The sequence below is a fragment of the Schistocerca piceifrons genome, chromosome 8 (genome assembly GCF_021461385.2).
Source record: "Schistocerca piceifrons isolate TAMUIC-IGC-003096 chromosome 8, iqSchPice1.1, whole genome shotgun sequence".
Lineage (NCBI taxonomy): Eukaryota > Metazoa > Arthropoda > Insecta > Orthoptera > Acrididae > Schistocerca > Schistocerca piceifrons.
The window spans coordinates 234,285,814-234,302,468 of NC_060145.1; positions in this window are offsets into that span (position 1 = coordinate 234,285,814).

Consider the following 16,655-nt stretch of genomic DNA (forward strand, 5'->3'; position numbering starts at 1 on the left):
TTGTATGATTTTCGAGGCATGTAATAGTACCAAATTCAGCTTGTGTGCGTGACAATGAATAAACAGCGCATAGAGACAGAACTGCTTCACCAATTGTTGTAGTCCTCTTTCTCTGCGCGCCATTACTGAAGAGCCATCATATGTTTGACTAATCACTTTTCCTTCCACATTACATTCTTTCAATACTGCATGAATAATGTTTGACAAAGCTTCAGCAGTTTTATCTCCAGAAAGATCGTAAAAACCGACGAACTTTCGTCAATCTCGACTGCAATACAGTACCTGAATATTATACTCATTTGACTCTTGGATGACACGTCTAATGTTCCATCAGCCTGAATCGAAATGTGATTGCAGTTCTGAATTTCAGATTTTATTTTCTCATTAACTGCCAGAGTTATCATTTCTATTGCATCGTTCTGTATACCTGAAGAATTTCCTTTAAAGGTTGAAGATGATGATGGATGGTCTCGGACTAACTGCTCTCCTTGAGCTAGTAAATCCAACAATTTCAGATAGTTACCTTTGTTGCTGGAGGATTCATATTCTCGATGGCCGCGAAAGACTAGTTCTTGTTTACAAAGAAATACAATTGCCTGAATAAGACAAGCCAATACTCTCCTGCTGGATGCAACTTGTTCGTTGTATTTTATTGCTGTCAGCCGGGCGGCTTCAGAAAGGGTGTGCTCAGTTCTGCTTTTGCCCAATAACTTAAAAGATTCTTTGTTCTGCAGGTGACGTTTTGATATCTGATGCTTTTGTGCTTTCCTGTCCAAGTTCTTTATTGTACAAATGCCCTCATTGCACCATTCCTTTTCAGCACCAAACAGAAGACATATATAACAATATAATCTGTTACTAACTGCATTAGCAGTCAGCCAAGTATACTTTTCGTACCAGGCTGTCTGAAAAGTGAGTTTTTGTTTGGCTTCACTTAGAACTACATTGAGTGTAGGAGTAGGTCGTTTGTCCTTCAATTCGCACTTTTTTTTGGTACGTTAATGTAGAAAAAGGCGTCTTTAATAAAAATTCTGTAAGGTGTTCAGTTGCTGGCTCTCTCTGTTGGTGACACAACGAAAATATGCAGTAAAATCACACAAGAATGACTATAAAGAGATACCACGTGAATGTTCACTTTCTTGTTAAAAGCCGGCATAGAAGCGGCAGAGACTAGTCTCGATACCAGCTAGCAAGTGCAGCGCTTCCGCCTTCATGGAAGAGCGGAGGTGGAGCTGAGCCTAGAATGCCACTAACGCGCCAGACACAGTGGTCGAGCGGTTCTAGGCGCTACAGTCTGGAACCGCGCGACCGCTACGGTCGCAGGTTCGAATCCTGCCTCGGGCATGGATGTGTGTGATGTCCTTAGGTTGGTTAGGTTTAAGTAGTTCTAAGTTCTAGGGGAGTGATGACCTCAGAAGTTAAGTCCCATAGTGCTCAGAGACACTAAAGCGCAGGCGCACACAGCCAGGTAACGGAAGGGAGGCAGCGACTGTAGAACAGTCGAGTTTCAAGCAGGCAAATACATTAATACTCAGGGGGCGGCGCGGGCTACGAAACTGATGTCTTGGCACATTTAGAGCTCTTAGTTGAAAGTTGTTTATATTTTTGTTATGAATTACTATTGCATCAATTACAGAGGAGACTAAGTTTCTAAGTCCCCCCTCACGCTACGCCACTGAACCGAACTATACTCCTTGGCAAGTGGTGTACGTCCGCGCTGTTGGCTGCGACGTCACTGGTGCTCTCTTGCTTGCGTCCGCTTGTCTTGTGATGTCCAGGCCGCGTTGTAAACCACCAAACTTATTGACGGTGTTCTCAGAGATTTTTATTTATATAGGTTATTTTATAACGGCCAACCACCTTGCCACCGTGGTAACATCGGTTCCCGTTAGATCACCGAAGTTAGTCGCTGTCGGTCTGGGGTGCCCATCCCGTCTGCCGAGCGCTGGTGGCAAAAGGGGTGCACTCAACCCTTGTGAGGAAAACCAAGGAGCTACTTGATTGAGAAGTAGCAGCTCCGTTCTCGTAAACAGCCATACGACCGGGAGAGCGGTGTGGTAACCACATGCCCACCCATACACGCATCCAGTGACTCCTGGGGGCCGAGGATGACATGGCGGCCGGTCTGTACCGTTAGGCCTTCATGGCCTGTTCCGGCGGAGTTTAGTAGTATTTTATAACGGTTCCCTCCGTGATAGTGACAGTTGTTTCGTCGAACAGGACCCGGTGTCGATTTTCTGAAGTACGTTCTGTCACGGCTGATTTTTCAGGATAGCGTAGGCGTAAGCACCTATAATGTTCCGTCAGCATTGCCCCATAGTGCGTTCTATTTCGCCGATTGTAAGTGGGCTGCTTCTGTGTTGGCAGCACTGTGTAGCGCTTTGCATTGGATCTCTGACTGCGCTTTCTTTGTAAGAGACTCTGTGGCTGGTTGGACTCGTTGTTGGAAGTTAATCACCAGTAGTGTTGGGCATTTGGAAGTTAGTCGCCAGCAGTGATGGAAGTACTGTTGGCCAGTTGGAGGTGAACAGCCAGCAGTAATGGATGGTCGATGATAGAAGTTAGCATTGATGGAGGGTAGAGGCATGAAGTGTTAGCGTAGGCTAACGATCTGTACATGTTCGACTTGAAGACTGAATATTATTCATGATTATATATTTTTGCACTGAATGTCAACGACGATTTATATTCGTGTTTGAACTGTATGTTACATTATTAAGGTAAGAAATACATTACTTGATTTGCAATAAAATCTTTCCTTTCCTAACCACATGCCTATTTGGAGTTAGTGGCCTTAGTAGTTAGTACCTTTTATTTAGCTGGCAGTATTGACGCTCGCTGTATTGCAGTAGTTCGCGTAATGAAGATTTTTCTGAGGTAAGCGCTTAATAAAATGTATATGTTATTGTTAGGATTTCTTTTTAGTCTGGGTCATTCTTTTGAATTAATTATTTGAAGTCAGGTTGTAATTTTTTTGAGCTGTCGGATTGCGTTGCTCTAGAATATTGTGGGTCAGTGTTGACACAATATGAAAAAGTAAAGAGAAAGTAGGCTCAGAACGTTCAGATTTACTCAACTGTTTCAGAATAAAATAACGTAGAAGTTTCATATTCTCAGTCATTCTGCAATTTAAGTACAGACACGCACCTACATGTAAATAAAGAAGTTTCAGGATGTAGTGTTAGCATCCACCGTGATGCGGTATTATGTACACTCCAAGCGATCTGAGTTCTAGAGCGTCCTCAACAGGCCTCATAAGCTCTTAGACACTATCATCAGCCACAAAACGTGGCTGCTCAACATCCTCGGTCATCTCAGACGCTGAAAAAAAGCCACTAGAATTAAGCAGCCTCCGAAAAGTCTTCCGGGAAAATAGATGCAATCATAGCCAGGTATCATAAGCTATTTCTGGTGTGTTGCACAGTGAATATACCACCGTGGAATAGAGCACGAATCTTGGGGTTTTGTTTTTCTGTGGCTTAGTGTCGGAAAACTCTAGACGGTTCCTGAAGAGAGACACACCATTTCATCGGTGTTCATGGGGTTTAGCAATAATACAACAACTCCTGAAGCCTGTGCAGGACGATATAGGCTTACAACGCCTGGAGTGTACCAGATAGCATGTCAGTGTGGCTGCTATTACGACAGCCATCAAGTGCAGCGTCGTCGAATGGAACATGAATGGTGCTCACGCATACGCTATCCAGAAAAAATCAGTTTTGTCGGAACGCGCTTTAGAAAAATTTAAATCGGGTTCTGGTCGACGAAATGTCTATGAGGACGGAGGGATTTTGCGGTAGCGTTATAAAAGAAAGTGTAGAGGTAAAAATACCTGAAAACATAATGAACAAGGACGGCGGTTTGCACCTTATCACAGCCTGGGACCTGGCTACCCCGACAGTCTGGCACCCGCTGCCAGAAGAGGTTCCTGGGGAATCAGTGGGCGTGATGGTCCGCCGACGTGGCGACTGCTCAGCTATCGATCAGACAAGGCCACATGAGTGTCACGTCGGCAGGAATTATGAAGGAAGTGTGAGGATATGGAAGCAGTTCTGCTTCATCACCAGATCCATTCCTGGAAACATGTCTGCAACCTCAAAGGCAATTTGTGGTTTTCAGGTTCCTTACAACATTGCTTTCTATGAGATGAAATGTTTGTTAACAGACACACAGTCCACTGAAGGATTCTGTGAAGGAGAGAACTTGTCTGACGACGTTGTGGAAGAAGAAATAATGGTAAATGAGGCAGAAAAAGAGGGTCGAGTATTAGAATCAGAATTTAAAAGAGCTTTGTGAGATCTAATATTAAATCAAATAGAACAGGTACATAACATTTCATCGGAATTTCTAATATCGTTGGGGGAACTGATAACAAACAATTATTCAAGTTGGTTACTAGGATATATGACTAGCGATATACTGTCTGACTTTCGGAAAAACATCATTCGCATAATTCCGAAGGTTGCATGAACCGACAAGCGCAAGAATTATGGCAGAATCAGCTCAACTACGAAGTACTCCGTTTGAAAACGCGTAATGCAGGTAAGTAGTCTTTCGTCCCTACTATTCAATCTATGCATCGAGAAGTAATGAGGGAAATGAAAGATTGAAGAGTGGGAGTAAATTTCAGAGTGAAAGGAAGATATTTATAAAAATTAAGAATAATATCAAGAAGATTCCAAAAGGACATTGAGGATCATTATTGACAATCACTTTGGCTTCAGGAAAGTCTTAAGGCTCCATACAGACAATTCTCACATCGCAACTGATAATGGAAGCAAGAGTGAAGAAAATTCAAGACACGTACATAGGATTTGTTGACCTGGAAAAAAACAATCCACAACGTAAAATGGTTCAAGTGGTTCGAAATTCTGGGATATAGGGGTAAACTGTAGGAAAAGATAGGTGACACAGAACATGTGCAAGAGCCACAAGGAACAATAGGTGTGGAAGACTAGCAACGAAGTACTCGGTTTAAAAAGGTGTAAGTCAGGGATATTGTCTTTCGCCCCTACTGTTCAGTCTATGCATCGAGGAGTAATGAGGGAAATAAAAGAAAGGTTGAAGAGTGGGAGTCAAATTCAGAGTGACAGGAATTCAATTATAGGTCTCGCTAATGTCATGCGAAAGTGAGAAAGAATTTCAGGATCAGTTGAATAGAATAAACAGTGTAATGAGTACACAATACGGGTGAAGAGTACATAGAAGGAACACGAAAGTAATGAGAAGTAGTAGAAATGAGAAGTCCGAGAAAGTTAACATCAGAACTGGTTATCAGGAAGTAAATGAAGTGAAAGAATTCCACTACTTAGGCAGCAAAATTGCTTATGACGGACGGAGCAAAGACGTAAAAGGGGCACTAGGAATCGCAAAAAGGGTAGTGCTGACGAAGGGAAGTCTACTAATATCAAACATAACGCTTAATTTGAGGAACAAGTTTCTGAGAATGTAAGTCTCGAGCACAGCACTTTATGGTAGTGAAATATGGACTGTGGGGAAACCAGAACACAAGAGAATCGGAGCATTTGAGATGTGGTGCTACAGACGGATATTGAATATAAGGGGACTGATAATGGTAACGAAAGAATAGGTTTCTTGCTGTATCGGCGAGGAGAGGAATGTATTGAAAACACTGATAGGAATAAGGGATAGGATGACAGGACATCTGTTAAGACGCCGGGGACTAGCTTTCATTGTACTAGAGGGAGCTATAGGGAGTAAAAATTACAAAGCAAGACAGAGATTAGCTCAGAAAATAATTCATGACGTAGGTTGCAAGTGCTACTCTGAGTTGGAAAGCCTGGCACAGGAGACGAATTCGTGGCGGGCCACATTAAACTAGTCAGAAGACTGATGACGCAAAAATAGTCCAACAGAATCAAGATTGAGATTAGTCAACTGTTTTGTGTGGCGTATAGTGCTGTGTGGCGGCGAGTCATAGGCTATGAAAAACAAAGACAAAAATTCTTGAATCCTTTGCCTGAGGAAGAAAGTGAAGCACCCACAAGACATGGTCCCATGTCAATGTAACTTCGTGTAAGTACACACAATTGACTTGAGCATAAGTGGTTATTTGCAGTTTCTGTGAAATGTAGAAAGGAGTGCTTTAACGTTGTTCTGTTTAGTGTTGTTACGAGGGCAGGTAGGGCACGTAAGGGGCGTCAACACCTTTAGATCACTTGGGAGTACACATAGATTCCACGTATCGTGTGAGACAGCGTTATCAGAACATGGGAGGTTTTAAAGGGTCCCGATTGCGTGTCTCCATTTAGCCAGATGTTTGAAGGTCCAGTATCCAAATTTACTGGGTATTTGGCTGTGACAGCGGCCCAACGATAAACTGCATCAGAATTCAGGAGTGGGCATATCTTCTCGTTGCCAATGTTCGTCGACCACCCATCTGACCACCACTAGGGAGGATCGCCGTAAGCACCTGGTAATTCCTTCACATGTACTTCTCCCATGTGAAACTAGTAATGGATTTCCTGCAACGTTCTGTGTCATCCTGAACCACTGATTGGAGACCAGCAGCAGCCAGCCTAGCGAATTACAGTCAGAGATTGCTGGGCAGTCTCACTTCTGATTCAGTGTTATGCAGCTTCATGTTCTTAAGGAATATGATCTTTATTGCGATTTGACTTCACACATCTTGATGAAATGGTAGGCAGTAGTTAATGCTCTTGCTTGCATGCTCTAGGGAAGGAATAACAGTAAGCTTTAGCTGCGTTCAAAGGAATAAGCTGCCGATTTAAACAACTGCAGTGAAAGAGCACAGCGATGGTGGGCCGAGGGAAGCGCATTTTTTCTGCGAAACCTGGGTGGAAGCATTTCCGGACGGCCGAGTTCAAAAAATTTTTCAAATGGCTCTGAGCACTATGGGACTTACTTAACTTCTGAGGTCATCAGTCCCCTAGAACTTAGAACTACTTAAACATGACTAACTTAAGGACATCACACACATCCATGCCCGAGGCAGGATTCGAACCTGCGACCGGGGCGGTCGCGAGGTCCACGACCGTAACACCTAGAACCGCTCGGCCACTCGGGCCGGCATGGCCGAGTTCTGTAGTCTCATAGTGCAGGCACGCTGCTTGGCGCCATTTGGGAGGCAGCTGCATCCAAGTAGACTGACTAGTGCCGAGAAATCGTCGCTGCAATGGCCAGTGCATTGTAGACCGGCAATAAAGCAGAGGATGCGCCCTTGTTAGGCAGGAAGCTGACAAAACAACTGTGAGCGTTCTGTAATTTTCCGTTGGATAGGTCACTGGCACCCAGACGTCCAGACTCTGTTACAAAACATATTTGTGAAAGCATGAGGCTTTTAGTGAGTTTATGGCCTTTCTTTGGAAACTTTGTAAAGGACGCATCATGGGAGATAACAAGCGTTTTATCGAGGGGTGTGATTCCATCCTGGTCACTTTTGGTACCACGTTCGCACGTATTTTTTGCAACATTTTGATGCCAAAGATAGATCCGTACAGTTTCCGCCACGTTTTATGCACCCCATTTTAAATGTTGCACATCCAATCATCTAATTATATATGCAACGTTACAGCCAACTGTTATATTTCTTTCTGGGAGACAGAAAAAATAAAGAAACAAAAAAGTTACATCTTCTCAAACAATTAAAATAAAGTACATAAGCTGCTTCTTTTATTTGCAATAATTGGATAAGCTGTTAGGAGACTAAAAATCGATCGTTTTCATAACAAACCGTATTATTAAGCGTTTTACTCAGTTCTGACCTATATCTTAAAATTCTTAATTAGACTAGAGTCACATTTATTGTAATATTTCCTGCAGACATATGAAATAAATATTATAAAAGTCATGCTATTCCCATAGCCATTCTCTGTATAAGCAAAAATAGTTTGAAGTAAGCATGTACAGAATAGCCCCAGATTTTCCAATATTGGACATCTCTAAAAAGGGCAACCACGGAAGTTGGAAAGAGAAACACAGGTACAACAAAGGGGACTGCTAAGAAACCAAGAGTAACAATGAAACAATGAAATGCAAGAATATCCAGGGAAATTGAGAAATACGGAAAAACAAGTCACTTACGAATGAAATAAATAGGACATGCAGGGTAGATGAAGCGAAATGGCTATATGAAAAATATGAAGATACCGAAAAAGACATAACTGTCGGAAGGATTGACTCAGCATACCAGAAAATCAAAACGACATTCGGTGAAATTAAAAGCAGGGTAGCGTTAAGGGTACAATGGGAATTTGACAGAGGAGAGAGAAGATAGGTGGAAAGACTACACTAAAAGCCTCTATGAGGGTGAAGATTTATCTCGTGTGATAGAAGTAGAAACAGGAGTCGAGAGGGAAGAGATGTTACAGTATTACAATCAGAATTTAAAAGAGCTTTGAAAGACTTAAGACCGAATAAGCCAGAATGGATGGATAACAATCCACCAGAATTTCTAAAATTATGGGGGGAAATGCCAACAAAACGACTATACATGTCCGAGAGTAGAACTTATGCGTCTGGCGATATACCATCTGACTTTCGCCGAAACATCATCCACATGAGCCCAAAGGCTCCAAGAGCTGACGAGTTTGAGAATTACCGCACAATCACCTCAACAACTTAAGCATCAGAGTTGCTGATGAGAATAATATACAGAAGAATGGAAAAGAAAATTGAGGATGTGTTATATGACAATTAGCTTGGTTTCAGAAAGGTGAAGGCACCTGAGAGGCACTTATGATGCTCCCATTGATAATGGAAGCTATTCCTAGGAATTGTCGGCCTGGAAAAAGCATTCGACAATGTCAAATGGTGCAAGATGTTCGAAATGGTGAGAAAAATAGGTGCTAGCCACACGGAGAGACGGGTAGTGTACAAGATGTACAGGGCCCAAAAGAGAATAATAGAATATCGTCCTCCGTCCCTAGTGTTCAATCTATACCTTGAAGAAACAATGACAGAAATAAAATAAATCTTCAAGAATGGAATTAAAATTCAAGGTGAAAGAATATCAGTTTTAAGATTCGCCGATGATATTGCTTTACTGAGTGAAACTGAAGAAGAATTACAGGATCTGCTGAATGAAACTGGTCTACTGAGTACAGAATATGGAAGAGAGTAAATCGAAGAATTATGAAACCAATTGAAAGTAGCATCCCACCCAGTTAGCCGTGCGGTCTAACGCACTGCCTTCAGGGCGAGAAGGCGTGCCGGTCCCTGGCACGAATCCGCTCCGGAGATTAGTGTCGAGGTCCGGCGTGCCGGCCAGTCTGTGGATGGTTTCCAAGTCAGTTTTCCATCAGCCTCGGTGAAAGCGGGCTGGTTCCCCAGATTCTGCCTCAGTTACACTATGTCGGCGATTGCTGCGCAGACACTTTCTCCACGTACGCGTACACCGTTATTACCACAAAGACATTGGTGTGAGACGTCCCCGGAGGGGGGAGGGGTCCACTGGGGCCGAACCGCACAATAACCCTGAGTTTAGAGTGGGGCGGTGGTGGGTTAAGTGGACTGCTGGTAGCTCTTTGTGGGATTGTGAACCAGTGAGGGCTACGGTGGGACGAAGCCTCTCAGTCGTTTCTAGGACCACAGTTCCATTCAATATAATACAATGGAAAGTAGCAGTAATGAAACAGCGAGAAACTTAACATTACGGTTGGTGGTGATGAAGTAGGAGGTAGAAAAATGACCCAGTCCGGACGGAGGAATTAGGACAACGGAAGCAGACTAGCACTAGCGGAAAGGGCCTTCCTCGCTAAGAGAAGTCTGCTAGTATCAAAAATAAGTCTTAAATTAAGATAGAAATTTCTGATAATGTACGTTTTGAGCACAACAGTGAACATGGACTGTTGGAAGACCGGAATAGAAGATAATAGAAGCATATGAGATGTGGCTCAACAGGCGAATGGTAAAAATTAGGAGGACTGTTAAGGTAAGGAATGAGGAGGTTCTTTCCAGAACTGGAAAGGAATCTGTGGAAAACACTGACAAGAAGAGGTGATAGGATGATAGGACATTTGTCAAGACATCAGGGAATGACTTCCACGGTACTAGACGGAGCTGAAGAGAGCAAAAACTGTAGAGGGAGACACACATCGACATACATCAATTAAATCAGCAAGTAGTTGAGGACGGGACGTAGGTTGCAAGTGCTACTCTGAGATGAAGAGGTTAGCACAGGAGAGGAATTCGTGGCCGGCCGCATCAAACCAGTCAGAAGACTGATGACAAAAAAAAAAAAGGCGAAATATTGTGTGGCGGGGGCCTCTGTAACAAAGCCATCCGGTTATCCGATATATCTCTTACAGGGGAAAACATCGTCCGTTATGTCACAACAATAACGAAAGTGTGTATTGAGGTACCGTATCAGACGGTCATTTAAGAGTATTGTGACGAAAAATGAGGAGACGGCATCTGCAAATGTCACTGGAGATCTAAATGTTACAGTCCCGAAACCTGTCACAACCAAAATAACACGAAGGGAGCTCCGTAATCTAGGAATTTTAGGATCAGCTGGAACTCTAAAGTCAGTGATCGAAATGCCTGTGACAGAAAAACGTGGTGACGAAGCCATAGAACCTGTGTCTTGGAGCAATGGAAGAAACTCATTTGATCTGGTAAATCGTGTTTCAAACTCCTGGCTGATTTTAAGTCTGGCACAGGCCGTCCCAGACTTACGAGGCAGATTTCTTGCTGCCAAGAGAGAAAGATGGGAGGAGTTCGGTGTTGATCTGAGCAGTCATATCGTGGTATTTCATGGGCTCCATTGGTACACTGCAAGGCCGTATTACTTTCAAAGATAGCATGACCGTTTTGGCAGGTCATGTGCATCCCATTGTACAATACCAGAACTTGAAAATACCGTTTCAGTTGTAAAGTTCTTTTATTATGACACGACCGGTTTCGTGCTCTTATAAGCCAATTTTGTGGTGTCGTAACTTGGTGCTGTGGCCACGTGCGCAGCGGTGGACGTGTATTAGGCGAGGTGTGCTACCTATGAGCGCAAAAGACTCCCTGCACTCATAGGTAGCACAGTAAAGAAAGGTAGGTTCTGAGGTAAATACTTGGATCACAGACGACTACTGATGGGGTTTGGAAGATGAGGAAACACCAGGAAATCAATGAGTTCGCTGAAAAGATCATAGATACAATGAGGATGCGGCGGCTAAAGTTCTGCGGACACCTAGCCTTCATCTATATAGTTAGGTTTCAGGTCACATCGAAATGTGTATATGAGGTGAAGAGGGACGCAGCGGAAGTTGGAATTCCGCCATAGGTGGTCCACAGTGGAAGAGAGTTCAGAAGCAGAGTTAACGGTACGAAACAATTTTAAGAGAAATCACCGAGCAGGGGCACAAAGATGAAATTTCCGAGGAGGAGTTCTTGGCGATCCATAGTTGGCTAAATTAAGAAAAAAAAAAGAAAGAAAAGAGCCTGATGTAAGAAGTGAAGTACACCCAAGGAGAATAGGAATCGAAATGAAATATCACGGATTGGATTGGTGTGTGACGATATTTCAGAGATTACGAAGTCGTATCAGCTTTACAAAGAGCTTGGCGCTATGAGACCACATATCAGTATTGCGTTACACCCCTTCTAGACTGGATGCAAGCACTGGTTCGGTTGTGAAAAGTGTCATAAGGCCAATATATTTTCTGGTGCCATATGCCCCTCAACTATAGTAACTGGCCTTGATATAGCTGCAGGATACTGGCAAGGGCAGGCATCACATGTTCAATCGAAATTAGATGCGGGAATATGTTTGGTCACAGTAGTAGCTCAGAATCAAACAGGCAGTTTATAGAGACAAATGCCCTGTGTGAACGAGCACTGACGTATTTAAAAAATGGCACAACGATACCGTCGCCAGGCAAGCGACACATGAGGACAAAGGATAACCTTGACATACCATTGTGCTGTCGGAGTCCCCTCAATCACTTCGTCATGACCAGATGGGGCACCGTCGATGGCCATCCAGGTTAGAGGAAAACCTTGATTCCTCACTGAAGACAATACGTTTGCATTGATCAGGAGTCGATATTTTCCGGTCCCGATATTACTACGAACGCAACCATGGTACAGAATGCTTCAGGGAGTCCGTTACTTGTTCTGTGATGGCAGGAGCATATATATACGAACTATGATGTACGTTTTTCAGGGTACAGAGATCTTCCCTGTGGTCGAATGGAACGCTGACGGCGAGTATGGCAATCCTTACTTTCCCATGTAGAGCAACATCGGGCCACTGTCACATCCTAATGCTGCACCAACAAGTGTAGTGCACTGTACGACGAACTGAGCAAATAGAGACCAACAATGAGAACCGATTCAAACACTGTCAGGTGCTAAAAAATCGCTGTCTCGCGCAAGCACGCGCTTCTACTTGTGCTTCAAAGTCATCCCTGAACGTCTGACGCTGTTTACGTCCCTTATGTCCCATACCATCTCTAGTAACAACATCAGCGACCCCGGTGCGCTTTTGTGGCCGTTCTGCTTGTACTTCCGATCTTTTACATATTCGCCGATGGTCTGTACGTGGACGACATTACGTTGATTTCAGACCTTTTATTTTGGGAGGTTAACTTTGTCAGGCACAATTAACGATTTGTAGCCCATATCAAATCTTCACCAACAGTCGTCGTAACTAATTCTCACAAAGTGGCAGATACCTTCCGGCTTCGTGACTCAGTAATGGCTAAGCTTTGCATAATGCCTATCGCACTTTCTGGAAGTAGGCGAACTGGGATGCGACGCAGGAAGAGCCAGCAGAGCGTGCAGGGAATATAGTGCCATGATATATTCCTTCCACTGTGTGAGAATTTTCGATGTGAATTACACATCGGAAATCGAGTGAGCGTTTTAGTAGTACTTAGTTTAATTTCTGCAGAACGCCTGAAGATATTCATTTACAACTAAACACGTTGTTTCATGATAAACGCACGTGAAATACAGCTGTGACTTCCTTTTTTTAAACATTTACATTATTCGGCTGTAGACGCAAAATATTATCAATATGTACAGATGGAAACCCAGTTCTAAGCAAAGAAGGGAAAGGAGACAGGTGGAAGCAGTATATAGAGTGTCTATACAAGGGCGATGTACTTGAGGACAATATTATGTAAATGGAAGAGCATGTAGATGAAGATGAAATGGGAGATGCGATACTACGTGAAGAGTTTGACAGAGCACTGAAAGACCTGAGTGGAAACACAGCCCCGGGAGTAGTCAACATTCCATTAGAACTACTGACGGCCTTGGGCGAGCCAGTCCTGACAAAACTCTACCACCTGGTGAGCAAGACTTATGAGACAGGCGAAATACCCTCAGACTTCAAGAATAATATAATAATTCCAATCCCAAAGAAAGCAGGTGTTGACAGATCTGAAAACTACCGAACTATCAGTTTAACAGGTCACAGCTGCAAAATACTAATGCGAATTCTTTACAGATGAATGGAAAAACTGGTGGAAGCCAACCTCGGGGAAGATCAGTTTGGATTCCGTACAAATGTAGGAACACGTGAGGCAATACTGACCTCACGACTTATCTTAGAAGAAAGATTAAAGACAGGCAAACCTACGTTTCTAGCATTTGTAGACTTAGAGAAAGGTTTTGACGATGTTGACTGGAATACTCTCTTTCAAATTCTAAAGGTGGCAGGGATGAAATACAGGGAGCGAAAGACTATTTACAATTCGTACAGAAACCAGATGGCAATTATAAGAGTCGAGGGACATGAAAGGGAAGCAGTGGTTGGGAAGGGAGTGAGACAGGGTTGTAGCCTCTCCCCGTTGCTATTCAGTCTGTATATTGAGCAAGCAGTAAAGGAAACAAAAGAAAAATTAATTCAGAGTAGGTATTAAAATCCACGGAAAAGAAATAAAAACTTTGAGGTTCGTCGATGACATTGTAATTTTGTCAGAGACAGCAAAGGACTTGGAAGAGCAGTTGAACGGAATGGACAGTGTCTTGAAAGGAGGATATAAGATGAACATCAATAAAAGCAAAACGAGGATAATGGAATGTAGTCGAATTAAGTCGGGTGATGCTGAGGGAATTATATTAGGATATGAGACGCTTAAAGTAGTAAATGAGTTTTGCTATTTGGGGACCAAAATAACTGATGATGGTCGAAGTAGAGAGAATATAAAATGTAGACTGGCAATGGCAAGGAAAGCGTTTCTGAAGAAGAGAAATTTGTTAACATCGAGTATAGATTTAAGTGTTAGGAAGTCGTTTCTGAAAGTATTTGTATGGAGTGTAGTCATGTATGGAAGTGAAACATGGACGAGAAATAGTCTGGACGAGAAGAGAATTGAAGCTTCCGAAATGTGGTGCTACAGAAAAATGCTGAAGATTAGATGGGTAGTTCACATAACTAATGAGGAGATATTGAATAGAATCGGGGAGAAGAGAAGTTTGAGGCACAACTTGACAAAAAGAAGGAACCAGTTGGTAGGACATGTTCTGAGGCATCAAGGGATCACAAATTTAGCATTGGAGGGCAGCGTGGGGAGTAAAAATCGTAGAGGGAGACCAAGAGATGAATACACTAAGCAGATTCAGAAGGATGTAGGTTGCAGTAAGTACTGGGAGATGAAGAAGCTTGCACAGGATAGAGCAGCATGGAGAGCTGCATCAAACCAGTCTCAGGACGGAAGAGCACAACAACAACGTAAAAGTTACGAGAGCTTACCTACCCTATGATCTCACCCTTACAATATTTAAAAAATATTTCCATTCATATACACAAATGTACTGTTACCATTTACAAAGTATAATTTTTAATTGAAACATCAAAATCCTTCGAAATGTGACCTAGGTGGGTGTAATACCTCCATTACAATATAACTACGTTTTGGGGAAAGCAGCTAGACAATGGAGAAAACATACAGAAGCAGATAAAGTAAAAGTTTGAAATAAGAGAGACAACCGTGTAACTGGCTGTTTACCTTTTGGTAATGATTTAGTCGTATTAGCAGAAAAACTAAAAGATGTATCGAGACAGATTAACATTCTCCAAAACGTAGGAGAAAAATTTGAGTACAAATTTCATTTCAAAAACGGTAGACATGATCAACGTTAATGGCATGCAAAACATATGGAAGCAAAATATGGAAAAAATAACTTGCAGAGTTTAAACATTTGGAAAGCAATCTAGCCAAATGCTTTGGACACAGAATCTATCATACTTAGAGCCACAGAAATGTAAATGTCAGTCCACGTAACAAAAAACACGTGCAATAAAAAATCCTCATCTTTTAATACAAAATGGAGGCCTTACAATGCTGTGATCGAAATCAGATGTTTTCTGCCCGAGAGTGCCTCGTGTCATATACCGCGATACATTTAATTAATTTGCAGCGGAAAGAAAGAAAACAATTCCAAAAATCTTGAGACCAAAGCATGTACATGCGACTTGGAGGCTGAGAAGCAACAAGGACGCGGATGAAAAAAAAAATAAAATAAAAAACGCAGAATATAACAAATATAATGAGAAAACGGAAGATTACATTTTAAGATCATTTAAGACGAATAGATAACGGAACACCGACAAAAACCGTCTTTGTCGAAAATCCTACATTCCTGGTTAGTAATAACTAAGACTTATAAAACAGAAATAAATTCACGGAAAAGGAACAAAAAGCCAAGGATCTTCAGAAGAAAACACGAAAGAGGAGTGGAGGGGCACAGACAGAAGAAAGAAGGGACGAACAAAGAGGAAATCTGTAGAGGTAGTGAGAAGCTAAATAAAAGGAAAAATAATGCAATGTCAGAAATAGCCTGTTCTATGTGGTACTGTGTTGGCCATATTCGAATAATGAAAATAATAGAGACAAATTTCAAAGTATGTTCTGTTGGCACTGCTGCTGTCATTATGCGTGGGAGAAATCGAGTGGCTTCATCATGCCAAGAATTGTATTAAAATTACTATTAGTAGACAAGAGAATTCTCGACATTATTTGTGGAGACTAAAATATGGCTTCAGCAGCTAGTGTAGGACCTCAGAGAATGCTGATATAGAGTCAGATTTATCGCGGTGAGGGCTATTTCGCCCCCTGCCGTCACTAGGTGTCATCATGGTCGACGGGCGAATTTAATCGGTGCTCTCGCAGCATATCAGGTAACAACATGCTCTCGAATACACGGGCCGTGATGCAGCAGGATGGCGATTAATCTTGCTAAATATGAGTGGAGTGGTCAAAGCCAGCCGGCTATTGTCCCATGACAAGCGGTGGCGGCGCCTGTGGCCGACACAATACAGGAGGCGCGTCGCTGCTGAAATGTGCGGCGGCGTTTCCACAGTTATCACCTTGCACGACAGCAGACACCATTTTGACACTTCGTACACGGTACTATTTGTCCCCCACCGTTGAAACAGTAGCAGAGAAAACGCTGTAGCTTTGTTGCAAACCTAACAGAAGTAATATTAACCGTTTCTGTTGACAATACAGGTTGACGCACGAAAAACCGACACCGAGAACAGACTGCTGCGCAGGAGAAAATACAAAAAATAGATAAACATGTAATAATTAGATAATAAAGAAATAATAAATAAGCTAATGCAAAGATCTATATTTACTGAATTGATCCTGTCTTTTACAGCCCATCACATCAGGTGCTGAAAATGACCCATCGTGCTGCAATGCGCTTTTGCGCGGGATGTAACATAT